The following is a 17,046-nucleotide window of genomic DNA, read 5'->3' as shown; positions in this document are numbered from 1 at the left end:
TAGATAGATATGCAGGAGCTAAAGTGGAGGGCTTTGGCATTAAGGATAAGGCACAGAAAATAAGGGGACCCAGTGAAGGGTGCTAAAGAGGGACTGGACGTTGACAGAGAGGTGAGCAAGGTAGATTATTTTCACAGCAGCATTTTGACAGGGGTAAGGCAAAGGTGTGAGCAAGGTGAGAGGCAGTGAGGTCAGAGATGAGGAGTTTGCAGTAGTCAAAGCCCAAGATGATCAGGGCCTGAGCAAGGATTTTAGGGCAGACTTTGGAGATATTGGAGGGGAAAAATAGGTAGGATTTAGCAACAGTATCGCTGGAGATGGGCAAATGTCTAAACTTCTTTAGTCATGAAAACAGACTGGAAATTTTGCAAGTACAGATTTTCTCCTGAAAGTTTCTGAGTTTGAAAGGTTCACAAGAATAGCTTCGTCCACAACAATAACTTTTCTCATTGTGATTCAGAATTTCTGCTTCCTTTATGTCTGAAATCAGGAAGCACAGAAACACACAAAATATTTTAAAAAGCTACTGAAACTTTTTGACATCTCCCCCCCAAATGAATTTGGGGGGGTATTGTTACAAATTAGGGTGAAGATTCACATTTTAGTAGCACCAATTTGCCCCTTTTGCATGAATCATTCTCAAATGTAGATTATAGGACAGATTCTAAGGTCTTCGCTCCATTTTTAGTCAACTCCCGTGGCAGTTTTACCAGAGTGAGGAATGAGTAGAAACTGATGTTAACTCCAGAACTTGTCCTTACATTTGGACTCTTGACTCATTGCAGCCTGAGTTGAGCTCTTTGGGACACAGACTTTATTCTCCCATGTGTGGACACATTGTGGGCTCTGCTGGAACTAACAGTATATGATAGATACAATTTTGTTGTATTAGTTGTATAAGCATAAGGTACAACCTTGACAGGATGCACTGGATGTAGTTGGTAAATTTAAATTGCAGTTCTATTCATGGTTAAACAAGCCTGCTCCTGCTTAAAGCTCTTATCTTTGTGTATGGAATATTTTCAAGGACACTTAACAGAGTTCAAATCTTCAGTCTCAGCTGTTGTGTGAGGCAGAAGAAATACAAGGATTATACACAGATTGCTCTTATGCATTAAAGTGCATTTCCTTCTCTGAAAAGTGACTATGCAAAAAAGTGTCACATTTTAACTCAACAGATCTACTCCCTCTGGGTGAAATACACTGCATCATGCAGACAAAATGCACATGGGGCAGACGGGCGTGAAATCTACCACCCACACTCAATCTGGGGCCAGGGTGCAGTGTTTCTGTGATCGCAATCTGTTTTATGGGCTGGAATAGCAGCATCTGTCCGTCCATGCTGTGTGTGTGCACATGGTATTAGTCCCCTCTCCAGACTTGCTCCACAGCTGGAAGAGAGAGTGAGCTGAATTCTATTAATTGTTAACAGGTTTCAATTACAGGGCAAAATTCTCCACTCCATTACACCCGTGCAATTCTAGCAGCAGCCAGTGAAGTCATATGATAGTTGTTGTTGTAGGCGACTCATCAGCTGCTACATCACCATTTTGGGGGAGTTGAGTGGGACCTACATAGTCATAGATATATGGCCCACATCCTACTTCATCACAAATCTCCTGCGGCACAGGACACTCCCAGGTGAGGTGCAGAACTCTTCAGAAGTTTCCCAAATCCTTCCCTCCACAAGCTGTGGAACTGCCCCAGTTCCAAGGGGTTCAAGGTCCTTGTGAAGACAGGATTTTCTGTTAGAGTTTTTGAGTTTGCTCAAATGAGAGTGTCCAAAACTGCATGTGCACCTACTTGGCTACACAGTTTTAAAGGCTAGATTTGGAGGTCTCTAAAATGTAATCCAGTATGTTCTCATTTTTTTTTCCAGAAGGAATCCCGAGGCTTTACTTTGGATGGCTAGTTGTGGTAGGGGTGGTGAGTTAGGTCCTGGATGTATACATGCCTGCCCAAAGTTTTGCTTACCAAATTCATCCCCAAGACAGTAGATTCCACAGTTACTGTGAATATTTTTATACTAAGAAGGAAATATTTCTGTCAGTACTTGACATTTTAAAAACGTGTGTTGTATTTACATTTCCTTTGTTAGATAATTGGATGTAACAGTGTAGCATTCTCTTTCAACCTGAATTCCACAGACTGCTGTTGTTATCAGTAATAGAATTGCACTGGAATGTATGTGATAGGAGAACAATAGCTCCATTATGACCTACTAACATGCTAATCTAGTTTGAGTTTAAAAAAAACCCCAAACTTGTATAGTAAATGAAGCTCAGTGAAATGGCTGAATTAGAGTTGAATTAGTTTCTGTAATACCAGAAACTGTGATCTGTGACCTCTTTCTTTTAAAAAGTAATTGAATTCCAATAGTATTTATGACAGGTTTCAGAGTAGCAGCCATGTTAGTCTGTATTCGCATGTGTATCCGATGAAGTGAGCTGTAGCTCACGAAAGCTTATGCTCAGATAAATTGGTTAGTCTCTAAGGTGCCACAAGTACTCCTTTTTTTTTTTTTTGCAAATAGTATTTATATTGCCATTTCTAATTAGCATAGAGTGTCAGTATTTTATTCATTTTTTTTTACTTGCATTGCTTAGCTTTCACTTTTTAAACTAGCCAGTTAAAGAATATTCCCCACCCCCAACATTAAGGACAAGTCTTCTGACATATTAGTAACACCCTATTTATGTTAAGGAAATTTGGTGTAACTACAATGGTCAGTGCCCTCCCATCACTGGGGCATCAGAACACGTTACAGTCCTTAATGCATTTTTCCTCTCCTCTGAAGTAGGGAAATACTATTATCCACTTATGGGGAACTGAAGCACCAAGAGGCTGACTTGGCCAAGGGCATACAGGAAGTCTGTGGCAGAGCAAGGCATTGAACTTGGGCTTCCTAAGTCCTAGGCTAATACCCTAACCACTTGACTATCCTTTCTCTGTCAATGATGAAGCCAAAATGGCACCCAGCAGAGTTTACATCAATGCAGTTTATTCTGGTATGTTACCAGATGAACTACACTTCCATAAATCCTGCGTTGTGCAAATGCAGTGCATTTACATTAGGGATTTGCACAGGTGTAACTATAGTATTGATGTACTTGCACTGATGTGAATTTCCTTAACACAGACAAGGCCTAAGAGTGCCTCTTAGTAAAAAATGCAATGGTACTGTGTGAACCTTGGAAGCAATATAAAGGATCTGACGTAACATACATACACCCTCAGTCCATTGACTTCAGCAGGTCTTGGATTAGGTCCACACTGTCTTAAGGCTTGATTCTTCTCTCATTGAACTCATTGCCCCTTTACAGTCAAATTTTCAAAGGTATTTAGATGCCTAAAGATGCAGATAGATGTGTAGTAGGATTTTCAAAAGTGTCTTAGCTCCCACTGAAATCAGCGTAGGCTCGTAAGTCACTTAGGCACTTTAAAAAATGTATCCCTTATCTGTTTTAGTGAAAACTTGATACCTTTTCTTGCTAATTTAATGTATCAGCTGCTGCTAGCTCATATGTTATTTCCACTGTCATAGAGAAAAAGATATTGATTGTTTCCTTTCTTCTACTGGATCCTGGGTAACTGAGCTGTCTCCTTCACTGCAGGGAAACCAGATTTACTCATTAATTTCAGATGCTTAATTAAATCAGTTGAAGGTTTCTAATTTCATTGTGTCCATTCAAATGCTTAAATACATTTATTGTACCAGTAGAATTGTTCCAGCTGTTTAAGGATACATTAGTACTGGCATCTCTTAAAATAAAGAGGTTTTGGTTAGTGTATCTGGTTCATGAGTCACACTTTCTAACTCAATTTAAAATAATGGCACCACATTAAAAAAGTAAGCATCTCTTAATATTGTATAGATTCTGTATACTATATGTATAGTGTAGTTTCATAAATCAGGTGGAAAAGTTGTTGAACTTTGTAAGGGTACATTGGATATGTGTCTGTTAAATATACTTTGCACTCAAGAACAAAGATATCATGCATGGGAGTTGCCAGATAGACACGACTTAACAAGAACACTTGTTTAGTTGTAAGATATTGTATTCATAGACAGATGCTACATTGGTGTATCCATTTTCAGGTTTGTACCCAACCTATAAAAACAATGGGCCTAGTTTGTCACTGCCTTGCATCTTCTGTCTTCATTTGATACCTGTGCACAGTAGGTGTAAAATGTTTGGCACCCATGTTGCTGTCAGCTTGCACAAGTACAAATGACTGCATAGGCAGTGAAGAATAAGGCCTTATCAGTAGTGTTGGGAGGTAGAGAGACAGGGAAGTTAAATTACAATCATACATAAAGAAATACAAGTAATAAAAATACCATTAGAGTCTTGAAGGCCAAGAAACTCTAAATTGAGAATTAAGTTTTAAAAATATATACTAGAACGTATGGTAATACATGTTTAAGGTTTTTCTAATCTTCCATGCACTCCATAAGGGAGTCACAGACTGTCAAAGATTCAAATAAATCCTGTCAAATAACTCCAGAATTACCCATCTCTACTTTCCCAAAATATGCTCACAGGAGAATATGAGTTATCACTCAGAACATCTAAAAAAACTAAATGTAGAGTTGACCAATCCATTTTTGACATATGAGAGTCTAAAAAAAGGTTAGAAGCATTTCACGTTCTCTGCATTTCCTAACTCCCATATCTCATGAATGCCTTTTCTGATAACCCTCAAACTTTCCCCCAAAAATTCCTTTGGCAGAAGACCAAGTATGAGAAATATTAGTCAGCTGGATTTTGTTCTGAAGAAAAGGGAGTGTGTGTCAATTTCAGTTACAGCTTTAACTGTGAGCTACTTCTGTGGCATCAAAAATACCTAGAGGCTTCTGTTTAAGTCTGTTCCCTAGTTCATGGGTATGCTAAGTGATATGCAAATCAGACACCATATACTGTTACAGTTACTATTACAATTGACAGAACAGGACTTAGTTCAATAAAAATATCCCTTGAGAAGTAGGAGATTTTTGTAGATTTTAGCTATAATTTATCTGTAAATAGGCTACCGATTAAAATGGAAATAAAAAGTACCTATTAAAGCTGATGTTGATGTCAGTGAGAATAGAAATGGATCATAGTTCTGTATAAACTCAAGAAGAATGAAATTTGCAACACATAGTAGCATCAGAGTAGTGTCCCAGATTCCATATCAGCTTCAGTGCCCCAGATTCCACATCAGGTTCTTTTTCTAACTAGGTTTGAGTTTCTATTGTGATTCTCAATCCAATGTCATGTATATTTATAATACATGGAAGCAAAAAGGCATGATTAGTCATGGGTATATGGATATTGATTTGTCTCAAGTAGCAAATTGGATTGACTCTGACAACCCATGACATGACCACATACATAAAAATACATGGGGCCTAATTTTCATTTACATTAAGGGTAGATCTACACTGGAAAGAAAAATCCATGGCGCCATGTCTCAGAGCCTGGGTCAATTGACTTGGGCTGATGTGGCTCAGGCTGCGGGGCTAAAAATAGCAATGTAGATATTTCTGCTCAGGCTGGAGTGCAAGCTTTGAGACTCAGTGTGCAGATTTTTCTTTGTGGTGTAGACATATGCTGAAGCCCCATTACATCACTGTGGCAGTGTAAAGTGTGTGTACATTACATTTAAAGTAGGGCTGTCAATTGATTAAAAAAATTAATTGCGATTAATTGCGCTGTTAAACAATAATAGAATATCATTTATTTAAATATTTTGGAGGTTTTCTACATTTTCAAGTATATTGATTTCAATTACAACACACAATACAAAGTGTACAGTACTCACTTTAAATTTGTTTTTATTACAAATATTTCCACTGTAAAAAACAAAAGAAATTGTATTTTTCAATTCACCTAATACAAGTATTGTAGTGCAATCTCTTTATCATGAAAGTTGAACTTACAAATGTAGTCTTATGTACAAAAAAACCCCTGCATTCAAAAATAAAAAGTCAAACTTTAGAGCCTACAAGTTCACTCAGTCCTACTTCTTGTTCAGCCAATTGCTCAGACAAACAAGTTTGGTTACAATTTGCAGGAAATAATGCTGCCCATTTCTTGTGTACAATGTCACCTGAAAGTGAGAACAGGCACTGTTGTAGCCAGCATTGCAAGATATTTATGTGCCAGATGTGCTAAAGATTCATATGTCCCTTCATGCTTCAACCACCATTCCAGAGGACATGCGTCCATGCTGATGTCGGGTTCTGCTCGATAACGATCCAAAACAGAGCGGCCGATGCATATTCATTTTCATCATCTGAATCAGATGCCAGCAGCACAAAGTTTTTTTTTGTTTTTTGGTGGTTCAGCTTCTGTAGTTTCTGTACCTGAGTGTTGCTCTTTTAAGACTTCTGAAAGCATGCTCCACACCTCATCCCTCTCAGATCTTGGATGGAACTTCAGATTCTTAAATCTTGGTTGAGTGCTGTAGCTATTTTTAGAAATCTCACATTGGTATCTTTTTTGCTTTTTTTCTAATCTTCTGTGAAAGTGTTCTTAAAATGAACATGTGCTGGGTCATCATCCGAGATTGCTATAACATGAAATATATGGCAGAATGTGAGTAAAACAGAGCTGGGGACATACAATTCTCCCTCCAGGAGTTCAGTCACAAATTTAATTAACACATTATTTTTTTAATGAGCATCATCAACATGGAAGCATGTCCTCTGGAATGGTGGCCGAAGCATGAAGGGGCATATGAATGTTTAGCATATCTGGCATGTACATACCTTGCAACGCTGGCTACAAAAGTGTCATGCGAATGCCTGTTCTCACTTTCAGGTGACACTGTAAATAAGAAGCAGGCAGCATTATCTCTGGTAAATGTAAACAAACTTGTTTGTCTTAGCAATTGGCTGAACATGAAGTAGGACTAAGTAGACTCGTAAAATTTTAGAGCCTACATTGTTTTGTTTTTGAGTACAGTTATGTAACAAAAAAAAAATCTACATTTGTAAGTTATACTTTCACGATAAAGAGATTGCACTACAGTGCGTGTATGAGGTGAATTGAAAAATACTATTTCTTTTATCATTTTTACAATGCAAATATTTGCAATAAAAATAATAATAATATAAAATTAGCACTGTACACTTTGTATTTGAAAATGTAGAAAACATCCAAAATATTTAATAAATTTCTATTGGTATTCTATTGTTTAACTATGTGATTAATCGTGATTAATTTTTTAAATCACGATTAATTTTTTTTTAGTTAATCGCATGAGTTAACGGTGATTGACAGCCCTAATTTGAAGTTAATTAAATTACATTTACACCCATTTTAAGGCACATTTATGTTGCCAGAGCAGTGTAAAGAGGTCTTGGTGTGAAGAAGAATAAGGCTCACTACAAAGAAATAAAATGCTCCACAGGAAGGGGTGAAGAATGGGAGGGATATTAGCAATTGCTCACAGCAACTAAAACACTGAGTAATTTAGCAATTAGACATTTGGTCAACACTTGGAACATGGACTGCATTAAGGTGCGTACTGATCAATAGTGAGCTCAAATCAAATTGAACTAAAAACAGTATCACAAACAGTAAACCTTAATTCTAGTATCAAACACAATTGAAAAATCAGAGAGGGGACAATGTAGAAGACATTTTTTAAAAAAAATCTAAAGGTCCGATTCTAGTGTTAAGCTTTGTTGTTAGTTTAAGTGCAACGTTCTTTTATTGTCAGAACATTTTGTTCCAGTATGGATTAATCAGAAAATATTTTGTGCCTCGCTAAAGTGCAGACTATGCTTCCTACACAAACGGTTTTGGAAATACATCTAAGTCTACACATTTGATTAGGAAAAAAAATGATTAAAGGCCAAAATGCTGACATTCTCCACTGGCTGAACATATACAATTTCTATTAAGATTAATGGGAGTTATGAAAGACCATCATGAATGATGATGAGGAACTAGACCCTGTACAATGATTTTGTAAATACAGATGCTTCCCGAGTTACACAAGGCATTCCGGAACGGAATGATTGAGTAAGTCGGGGAGCATCTGTATATATAACTCCAAATACCACAATCTGATGTGATGACTGGTAGGCAGGAAAAGGCATCGGTGACTAAACTCAGAGATCAGATTGACAGAGCCAGAAGAGTACCCAGAAGTCACCTACTACAGGACAGGCCCAACAAAGAAAATAACAGAACGCCACTAGCCATCACCTTCAGCCCCCAACTAAAACCTCTCCAACGCATCATCAAGGATCTACAACCTATCCTGAAGGACGACCCATCACTCTCACAGATCTTGGGAGACAGGCCAGTCCTTGCTTATAGACAGCCCCCCAACCTGAAGCAAATACTCACCAGCAACCACACACCACACAACAGAACCACTAACCCAGGAACCTATCCTTGCAACAAAGCCCGTTGCCAACTGTGTCCACATATCTATTCAGGGGACACCATCATAGGGCCTAATCACATCAGCCACACTATCAGAGGCTCGTTCACCTGCACATCTACCAATGTGATATATGCCATCATGTGCCAGCAATGCCCCTCTGCCATGTACATTGGTCAAACTTGACAGTCTCTATGTAAAAGAATAAATGGACATAAATCAGACGTCAAGAATTATAACATTCAAAAACCAGTTGGAGAACACTTCAATCTCTCTGGTCACTCGATTACAGACCTAAAAGTGGCAATACTTCAACAAAAAAACTTCAAAAACAGACTCCAATGAGAGACTGCTGAATTGGAATTAATTTGCAAACCGAATACAATTAACTTAGGCTTGAATAGAGACTGGGAGTGGATGGGTCATTACACAAAGTAAAACTATTTCCCCATGTTTATCCCCCCAACCCCCACCCCACACTGTTCCTCAGACGTTCTTGTCAACTGCTGGAAATGGCCCATCTTGATTATCACTACAAAAGGTTTCCACCCTCCCCCGCCCGGCTCTCCTGCTGGTAATAGCTCACCTTAAGTGATCACTCTGGTTACAGTGTGTATGGTAACCCATTGTTTCATGTTCTCTATGTATATAAATCACCCCACTGTATTTTCCACTGAATGCATCCGATGAAGTGAGCTGTAGCTCACGAAAGCTTATGCTCAAATAAATTTGTCTCTTAGGTCCCACAAGTACTCCTTTTCTTTAAGCTCAGAGAATGCGCAAAAAAATTTTAGCTTACCAAAAGCTTTGAAAAATAACTATTTAGAATATGCACACGAGATATAATCTTACTAGCATATGTGTAGGCATGTCATTCATAGTGTGGTTTTCAAAATCCAATGTAAAGTTTGAAATATAAGAACAGATGGTTTGATGTTCCACATTAGAATACTGGTTCAAATCTCGTGTCCAGCATTCAGCAATACTCAATGTCTGATGCTTTTGAGAAAGGTAACCACACTGGTTTGCCACAATGCATCTGGTTAATTGTGCAATATGTGTATATAGGAGGAAAAATTCCTTCCTGAGCCACATGCTCAGTTTATTCCGTGAAGCAAAAATTTTTATCACACTTTTCATCATTTTAGCTTGCATGAACAATTTAGAGATTGTAATTTGGTGTTATCTCTCTGTAGAGCTTAATTCCCTGGAAGAAGAAGAGTAAGCTAAATAAAAACTATAACTAGCTTTATCACTATTCTTTAGTATCCATGTAGAAATAGAAAAAAACAAACACTAAATAAGGGGCCTAATTCAAGTTGAGTTAAAGTCAATGGGAGTCTTTCCATTGAAACACCGTATTAAATGTTCCACCAGGAGACATTAAATGGTCCACCATCTCTGGAACAGACAATTAGATTGAGCTAGATAACTAAAATAATTAATAATATTTTAACAGACAAATGTAAAATACATTATTTTTATATTTAAGAACTCCACATGGTCTCCTCCCACCACCACCTTCACTACCACTCTCAAACAGGAAAAATACAGAGAATTTTCTCCTGTCTGTTGTTTTTAATACATCATCCCTTTTTTCTCCTTTGTTACAAGCCGATTCCATATTAGTTTTTAACTGTTAAACAGGGCTAGGAATATTTAATAAAGAGAATTTATTGACTAGATCATTTTTTCCCCAATTGTGGATGGTTTGAGTAATAAAAATATACCAGGGCTAGGAAACACTACAAAAATGTATAATGATTATTAAATCTAGGAAACAAAAGAGTGAAAACAAATTCTGGTGTCCTTACGTTGGCTTTGTACCTGCACTGTGGGGACCATCTTGCTAGATGGAGCCCACAGTTAGTCGGGTGGTTGGCTTAGTGGCCTAAGCATCAAGTATGAAATACTTGCATTTAAAGAAACCCCAGATTTGAACGTTCCATAATCTTTCATTTTCCCAAGGTGATAAATTGAGTATCACAAAAAAGTTTGCTTAGTTGAGTCTTTTGGACAAGACTTTGTGAAACGAGTTTTTGCCTGCTGTCTTTGGACATTAAAGACTCCAGGGTATTTTAGTAAAAGCAGTAGCTTATCCTGATGTCCTTGCTTGAGAATTTCCCTTTCAATTTATTGTCTGTTCATCTCAGTGGGTGCTGGATGTCCATCCACCTACCTTTCTCCATCCCAAAGGTGACTCCATTTTAGTGATGCAGTGTTTCCTCCATGTATACAAAGGGCCAAATTCTAGCAGGATGGCTGCCTAAAAATCCACATACTTTGGGGAAGGATTAGGGTAAAGGTTTCCATCCCATTTATGACTCCCATCAAAAACCTACAGAGAGGCTGCTCTAAAGATCATCTGCCACAGGAACTAAGGAAGGGCATATCTGGCAGGGTTCTAGGATTTAGAGAGTGTTGTCCACATGTTGGGGTATGTGCTTCCCCTGGCCTGGCAATAGAACCAATGCATACTGCCACACAAGTGGGATGATTCCTTCTCAGGGCAGGAATAATCTGGATGTGAGGACCTATCTGCCCAGAATACATTCACACCTTATGGCTACTTTTGCAGTACATGGTGGCATTGATGCATTAGGCTGAAACTTGGTTCATGGTTTGTAAAATGCTTGTTATTTTTAGGGTAAAGGATACTATGTACATTTAAGATACTATCAGTACTGTTTATTACCTGTAACTTGAATTCTCTGAATTTTTTCTTACACAGATCCACTATCTTCACCATGTCTCAAAGATCCAGAAGCTGTTAAAGCAGTTGACACTAAAAGAGGGTTACAAACTTTTACATATTTGCCACGGTCATGCTGCGGTTCCATCAGTATGATGGGGGGCTACTAATGGACTCAGCCTCAGAATCTATCCCCTGCACCTGCCTAATAGTAGGGAGTTGTGAAAGCCCCTGAAGAGAAGGGAGAGGGAGAGTGTAACCATCCAGGAGAGAAATTCAGAGCTCTCATTGCAAGTGAGTAATAATAGTTTCTGTCACAAGCTACACTGAACACAGTGCATGACAAAGCAAGATAAAATATCAGTGCATGTTATGAATGCATGTGACTCTCTAGGCAACCCTTTCCTGAAGGATATCATCCCTGGTTCATTCAATGATGTAAAATTATAATTACTCATGTCCCAGGCTCACTGAATAGCCAGTGTATATACCATCCACCTAGCAGACTTCGGTGCCATTATGGCCTATGAAGTGAAAGCTAGTAACAAAATCAAAGTTTTTACCGCATGGCTAAAATCTTGGCACTAAATCCAGCCCAGGCCTATGCAAGTTGAAAGCAAATGTATATTACTTAAATGTAATTCTCCGATAGCAGCGCACATGGTGTTTGAGTGAATATAGGTTTGTTCACTCTGCAGAAACATTTATGCATGGACTTAAAGACATAAGGTGAAATCCTGGCCCCCATGGAAATCAATGGGAGCTTTGCCATCACTTCAGTAAAACCAGAATTTCACTTCTGGTCACATGGAAAAGGGGAATAATTACCCTAAAAATGACCAGCAGCCACACCAACCACATGCAAGTTGCCATGAAAGAAGCTGCAGGAACTAGCATCGTACTGAGTAATGTGATGACTCTGAGCCAGCCCAACTCATGTGATTTTGGCCTATGACAACAGGATTTCTATTGCACTGAACACAGCTAATAGAAAAACAAAGTATATGTTGCTGCCTGCACCAAACAGGCTTTGTGGGATGTTGCCAGGATTTAGTGAATAGCTGAGACAGTTGCATATTCAGTAAGTGACTTCATATTTAGAGAGGTACTTGGTACTCTCATCTCCCTCATTTAGGCCCAATTCAGCAAAGCGCTTAAGCACAGACTTAACTTTTACCTTTGTTGAATAGGGATGAGATTACTCAAGTGCTTGAAGTCATGCATATGCCTTAATTTACTTAGATTATAAAGTCTTTGGGGCAGCGGCTGTATTTTTGTTCTGTGTTTGTACAGCACCTAGCACAATGGGGTCCTGCTCCATGACTAGGGCTCCTAGGCACGAGGGTAATAAAATAATAAATAATAATAAAAATAATAATTAATAGGTGCTGAATCAAGGCCCTGTGCAGCGCTAGCTGAAACGTTCCACAGGGATAGAATCCTCAGGCAACCAGCCCCCACAGCAAGGGATAGGAGAGTCATCAGGATTGCCATAATTGAAATTAACTGTGTGTTGTTTCAATTAATTGTTCCAATTAGTCTCTCTGTTTCTTTTCAGTTATGCCTTCCTACAACAATGTCACCTGGGATGCTGCTGGAAATTGAAAATGCTCTAACGGCCAGGCGCTCTTCAATTAAAACTCTTACTATTTCTAATTAGCTCCCTGCCATGTTTTCATTGTAACATTGAGAAGTTTTATAGGTGGAATGGATGGGGAGTTGTCATCATTACAAGAATGGCATTACATTTAGAAATTCCATTATTACAGTGGCAAAAATGAAAAATTAATAGAAAAAAGTACTAAACTGGTATATTTTTAGCTGGTGAAACTTTCTGGTTCTCTTATATTACCTCAGCACCATGGTATGATATTTGGGTTGCAAACGATGCAGGAGAACTTTAAACCCTTGGTCCCTCCACGCACCCTGGCAAACAACCAGCCAAACCAACCAAGTCCAAAAACTCTTTTCAGTAGGCCAAATCCTTATATAAATGCAAATGAATAACAGTATTACAACATGCGCATCCTGGGGATGAGTGCGTGGCTGTGCAGACAGTGTAGACAGGTGAGCTTCCTCAACCATGGGATGCTCTTCTGGGAAGGAGGACAGCTCAGAAGAGATGGTATCCACCTCACCACAAAAGAGAAGAGCATCTTCACATACCGACTCACCAACCTAGTGAGGAGTGTTTCAAACCAGGATCAAAAGGGGCAGATGACAAAAGTCCACAGGTAAGCATAAAAAAGATGACCTTAACAGAGTGCTAAATATTGGGGAGAACATGGAAAATTACAGTAGGGTCGTAGGAGGAACAAGAGAGAAATCAGTGGAGGAATCGCCTCAACATTTTAGATGTCTATGCATCTTTGGAGGACACTTTGCATACACTTTGGAGGACAACATGAGAATTCAAAATGACCTTGAAACATCAGCTAATTGGTCTGAAATCAATATGATGAAATTAAATAAAGACAAGTGCAAAGTACTAAGGAAAGAAAAATCATATGCCCAGCTACCACATGGGGAATAACCGGCTAGGTGTTAGTCTTGCTGAAAAGGATCTGGTGGTTATAATGGATCACAAACTGAATATGAGCCAACAATGTGATTCAGTTCTCTAACAGGTTAATATCATTCTGTGGTGTATTAACAGGAGTGTCATATGTAAGATCTGGGAGGCAATTGTCCAGCACTGGTTGGCATTGGTGAGGCCTCAGCTGAAGTACTGTCACCGATTCTGGGTGCCACACTTCAGGAAAGATGTGGGTACTGGAGAGAGTCCGGAGGAGAGGAACAAAAATGATAACAGTTTAGAAAACCTGATCTCTGAGTAAAGGTTAAATAAAATGGGCATGTTTAGTCTTGAGAAAAGAAGACAGAGGGGAAATGAAAATAATTGTCAAATATGTTAAAGGCTGTTATATAGAGGACTGTGATCAATGGTTCTCCATGTCCACTGTATGTAAGACAAGAAACAATGGACTTCATCTGCACCAAGGGAGATTTAGGTTAGATATTAGGAAAAACTTTCTAACGATAAGGGTAGTTAAACTCTGGAATAAGTTGACAAGGGAGTTGTGGAATCCCCATCATTGAAGGTTTATAAGGACAAGTTGAATAAACATCTCTTAGGGATGGTCTAAGTTTATTTGGTCCTGCTTCAGTGCAGTGATTGGACTAGATGACCTCTTGCGGTCCCTCCTAGCCCTACATTTGTATGATTCTATTATTATCCTTTTAAGAATTAAACTAAAATTTGTACTGACACTGTTCATTCACCACATGAGCTATTAAAAATGTATACACATGCACGAAAGTTAGGGGCTGACCCTGAGAGGAACTGAACATCTGCAGCTCCCCCTGACTTCAAGAGGGGTCACATGGCTTTGAATTCAGGGCATGGTCATGTGGATTACATACCCTTAGAGTGAAGTGTACAACTCCAGGCAGCAGAATTCTGTAGGGCCAGCCAGCTAACTTCTTTCTGAGCAAGGACAGAGCGTCACCTCCATTTAGCTCAAGGCCAGTGGGCTGCCTGCAAGTTGTGGCGAGGGGTAGGGATTGTGATCTCATTCTGCTCAGTAGCTGCTTTTATGACTCAGTGCAGGACGGTATGCTCAGTAATGCTATCATGCAGATCTTCGGGAATGATAGGAGAGGGAGCCTTTGTTACCCCTTCTTCTCATTCTCTGACTGGTCATTGATGGCAACAGCAGCCACAACATATTGAAGCCCTAACCGAAGAACAACATTGGCTAATTATCCTTTATTTAATTAAAATAGAGAAAGTTTCCCTCACATCCATTGCTTATGCTGTTGTATCATAGCAACACTGTTTATGGTATTTATATAAACCCCAGTTAATCAACCTTCAGTTAGCCAAAATTCCTGGTGAATGAAGGATGAGACATGCTTCTCTATCCTAAACCTTATTTTCCTAAAGGTTTCTCACGCCTCTGAAACCCTTAGGAAAAACAGGGTTACACTGTATTTGAAATAAACAGTGTTTGCAGTTGATCAAACCTCTGATCTTTGCTTCGATGTTTAATGAGCCTCAAGCACTGTTTATTGCTCTATCTGTTTCAGTGCTGTTAATGTGATCCATGGAATAGCGTCAATCACTGATGAAACAGGAGCATCAAAATGACCATCTTCGTGTGTTATCACAGTAAATAAGACTTTTTTGATCTTATTCATATTTCCAACACACTGCCAAAATATTTTGGGAGTTTTTTCATCCATTGAGGTGAAAAAATCCTATAGGCAAAAGTGCTCCAAAGGTTGAATGCTATAATGGGAATTTCCTGAGAGGAGGAGCTGTACTCTTGGTGAAGGTATTTGTAAAAGGGATACCTTGCTGCCCATGAGATATGTAGATGATAACCCCACCACTCACTGGTCCAACATATCCACAAATCATTTACAATTTTCTTGTCTTTGGGGAAAAGCCTGCTCCAGGAAAAGGCAGTATTTGACAAATAATACCCACTACCTGCACTCAAAAACATTGTCAACACCCCCTCTATTTGCCTACTCCTAGAAATACAGTACAGTGGTCCCATCAATAATGAGTGACAAGGATAACAAAATGAAAACCCTACCAGTAGAGAGAACCAAATCTTCACTCAACTACCATATTTGCAATGTCTCCCATTTTCCCGCCATTTTGGCAAGCAGACGTTACCAAAAAAAAAAAAAGCTGGACATGAGGAGTCTTATGTCACCAGATCGAGTTGTTCCCTTGCCATTTCTTTTCCTTCCCTCACAATTCCTCAATGGATCCCATTGCCAGTGTTACTACCACTCTGTTCAGAGGTCCCTCAACTGACCCTGCTTTCCGTTTCCTCTGTAGCATTCTATCCCTATCCTAAAGCTCTGATGGCTTCCATTACTCTAGGCTTCCATTGTTTCCTTCCTTCCTTGCCCTGAAATTCCTTCAGTTCCCACTTCATCTGAAGCTTCCATCCCTAACTGAACCTATTGCACGAAATGGGACTTGCCCAGCAGTCGTTATCAGGGATGGAGAAAAGGTGGGGTAAAACTTTTACAAGTCAACATTCTATGGGAAATATGTTCAGGTGGGGGATGGGAAACAAAAGTTTCATGTAATATAGAACTTCAAAATCTTAGATCTCTGCAAGTATTACAGATCAATGGCCAAAGTGCACACAAGGACAAGAGGAAAAAGGGCAGAGATAACACCCTTTACCATTACAGTGTCTAGATACTTTGTTATATTTATTTACCATTGCGGTCTCCTTTAAACCTTATGTACATGCCTCCTTTAGAGATTGTGCTATTTTGTACATGTGCTAGAGACCTTACAATGTGTACATTTTGATAAATCATTAAATAAATACTATTTCTAAAAGAAGTACTCATTACTTGCAAAATGTTTAGTTTTGTGTGTCCTGATCCAAAACGCTATAGACTAAAGCATAGATCCTTAAAGGTATTTAGATACCTAACTCCCATGTAAATCACTGGGAGTTAGGGGCCTAAATACCTTTCATAAGCTGGGCTTAAAATGTCAAAGGACTCTCCTAAACTCCACCTGCAATAACCAAACCCATCGAACAGTTCACTGCATGCATAATGCTTATTCGTATGTACCAAGCTGATCTTTTGTACATGCAGATGTAATACCATACATACCTTTCTCACAGCTCTTTGTCCCAGGTTGCTGGTGAAGTTGGTGTGCTGGAACACACTCATTATTTTTAAAATTCAAGGTTATATGGTGTCCCTTGGAGGCTCAGCATGGAGTAAGATCTTTCAGGGGATGCGATCCTTCCACAGAACTCCTGGGGCACAGAATGGTTCTGCAGGCTGAACCACCTTCATTTTGAGTGGGGCCATGGCTCTGCCTCCTAATCCTCTTTGGGATGATTTAGGGCACAGGTAAGGACCAGTCCCTGTGTTCCCTGGGTCAGACACTGCAATTGTGACTAGCCTGGGTGCAGAAT

The 17,046-nt window shown here is 39.2% G+C and overlaps 1 long non-coding RNA gene across 1 annotated transcript; it reads left to right on the top strand.

Moving 5' to 3' along the window:
- The first annotated feature begins 1,518 nt into the window (after positions 1–1,518).
- Positions 1,519–16,394, top strand: LOC125636498 (uncharacterized). Its single transcript, XR_007356622.2, has 3 exons — positions 1,519–1,641; positions 11,117–11,371; positions 12,636–16,394. It is a non-coding gene; the product is annotated as an uncharacterized LOC125636498 (long non-coding RNA).
- The last annotated feature ends 652 nt before the right edge of the window (positions 16,395–17,046 follow it).

This window comes from Caretta caretta, chromosome 5, assembly GCF_965140235.1.
Source record: "Caretta caretta isolate rCarCar2 chromosome 5, rCarCar1.hap1, whole genome shotgun sequence".
Taxonomy (NCBI): Eukaryota; Metazoa; Chordata; order Testudines; family Cheloniidae; genus Caretta; species Caretta caretta.
Note: the sequence above shows the minus strand (reverse complement) of the source record. Positions and strands in the feature narration are given on the sequence as shown.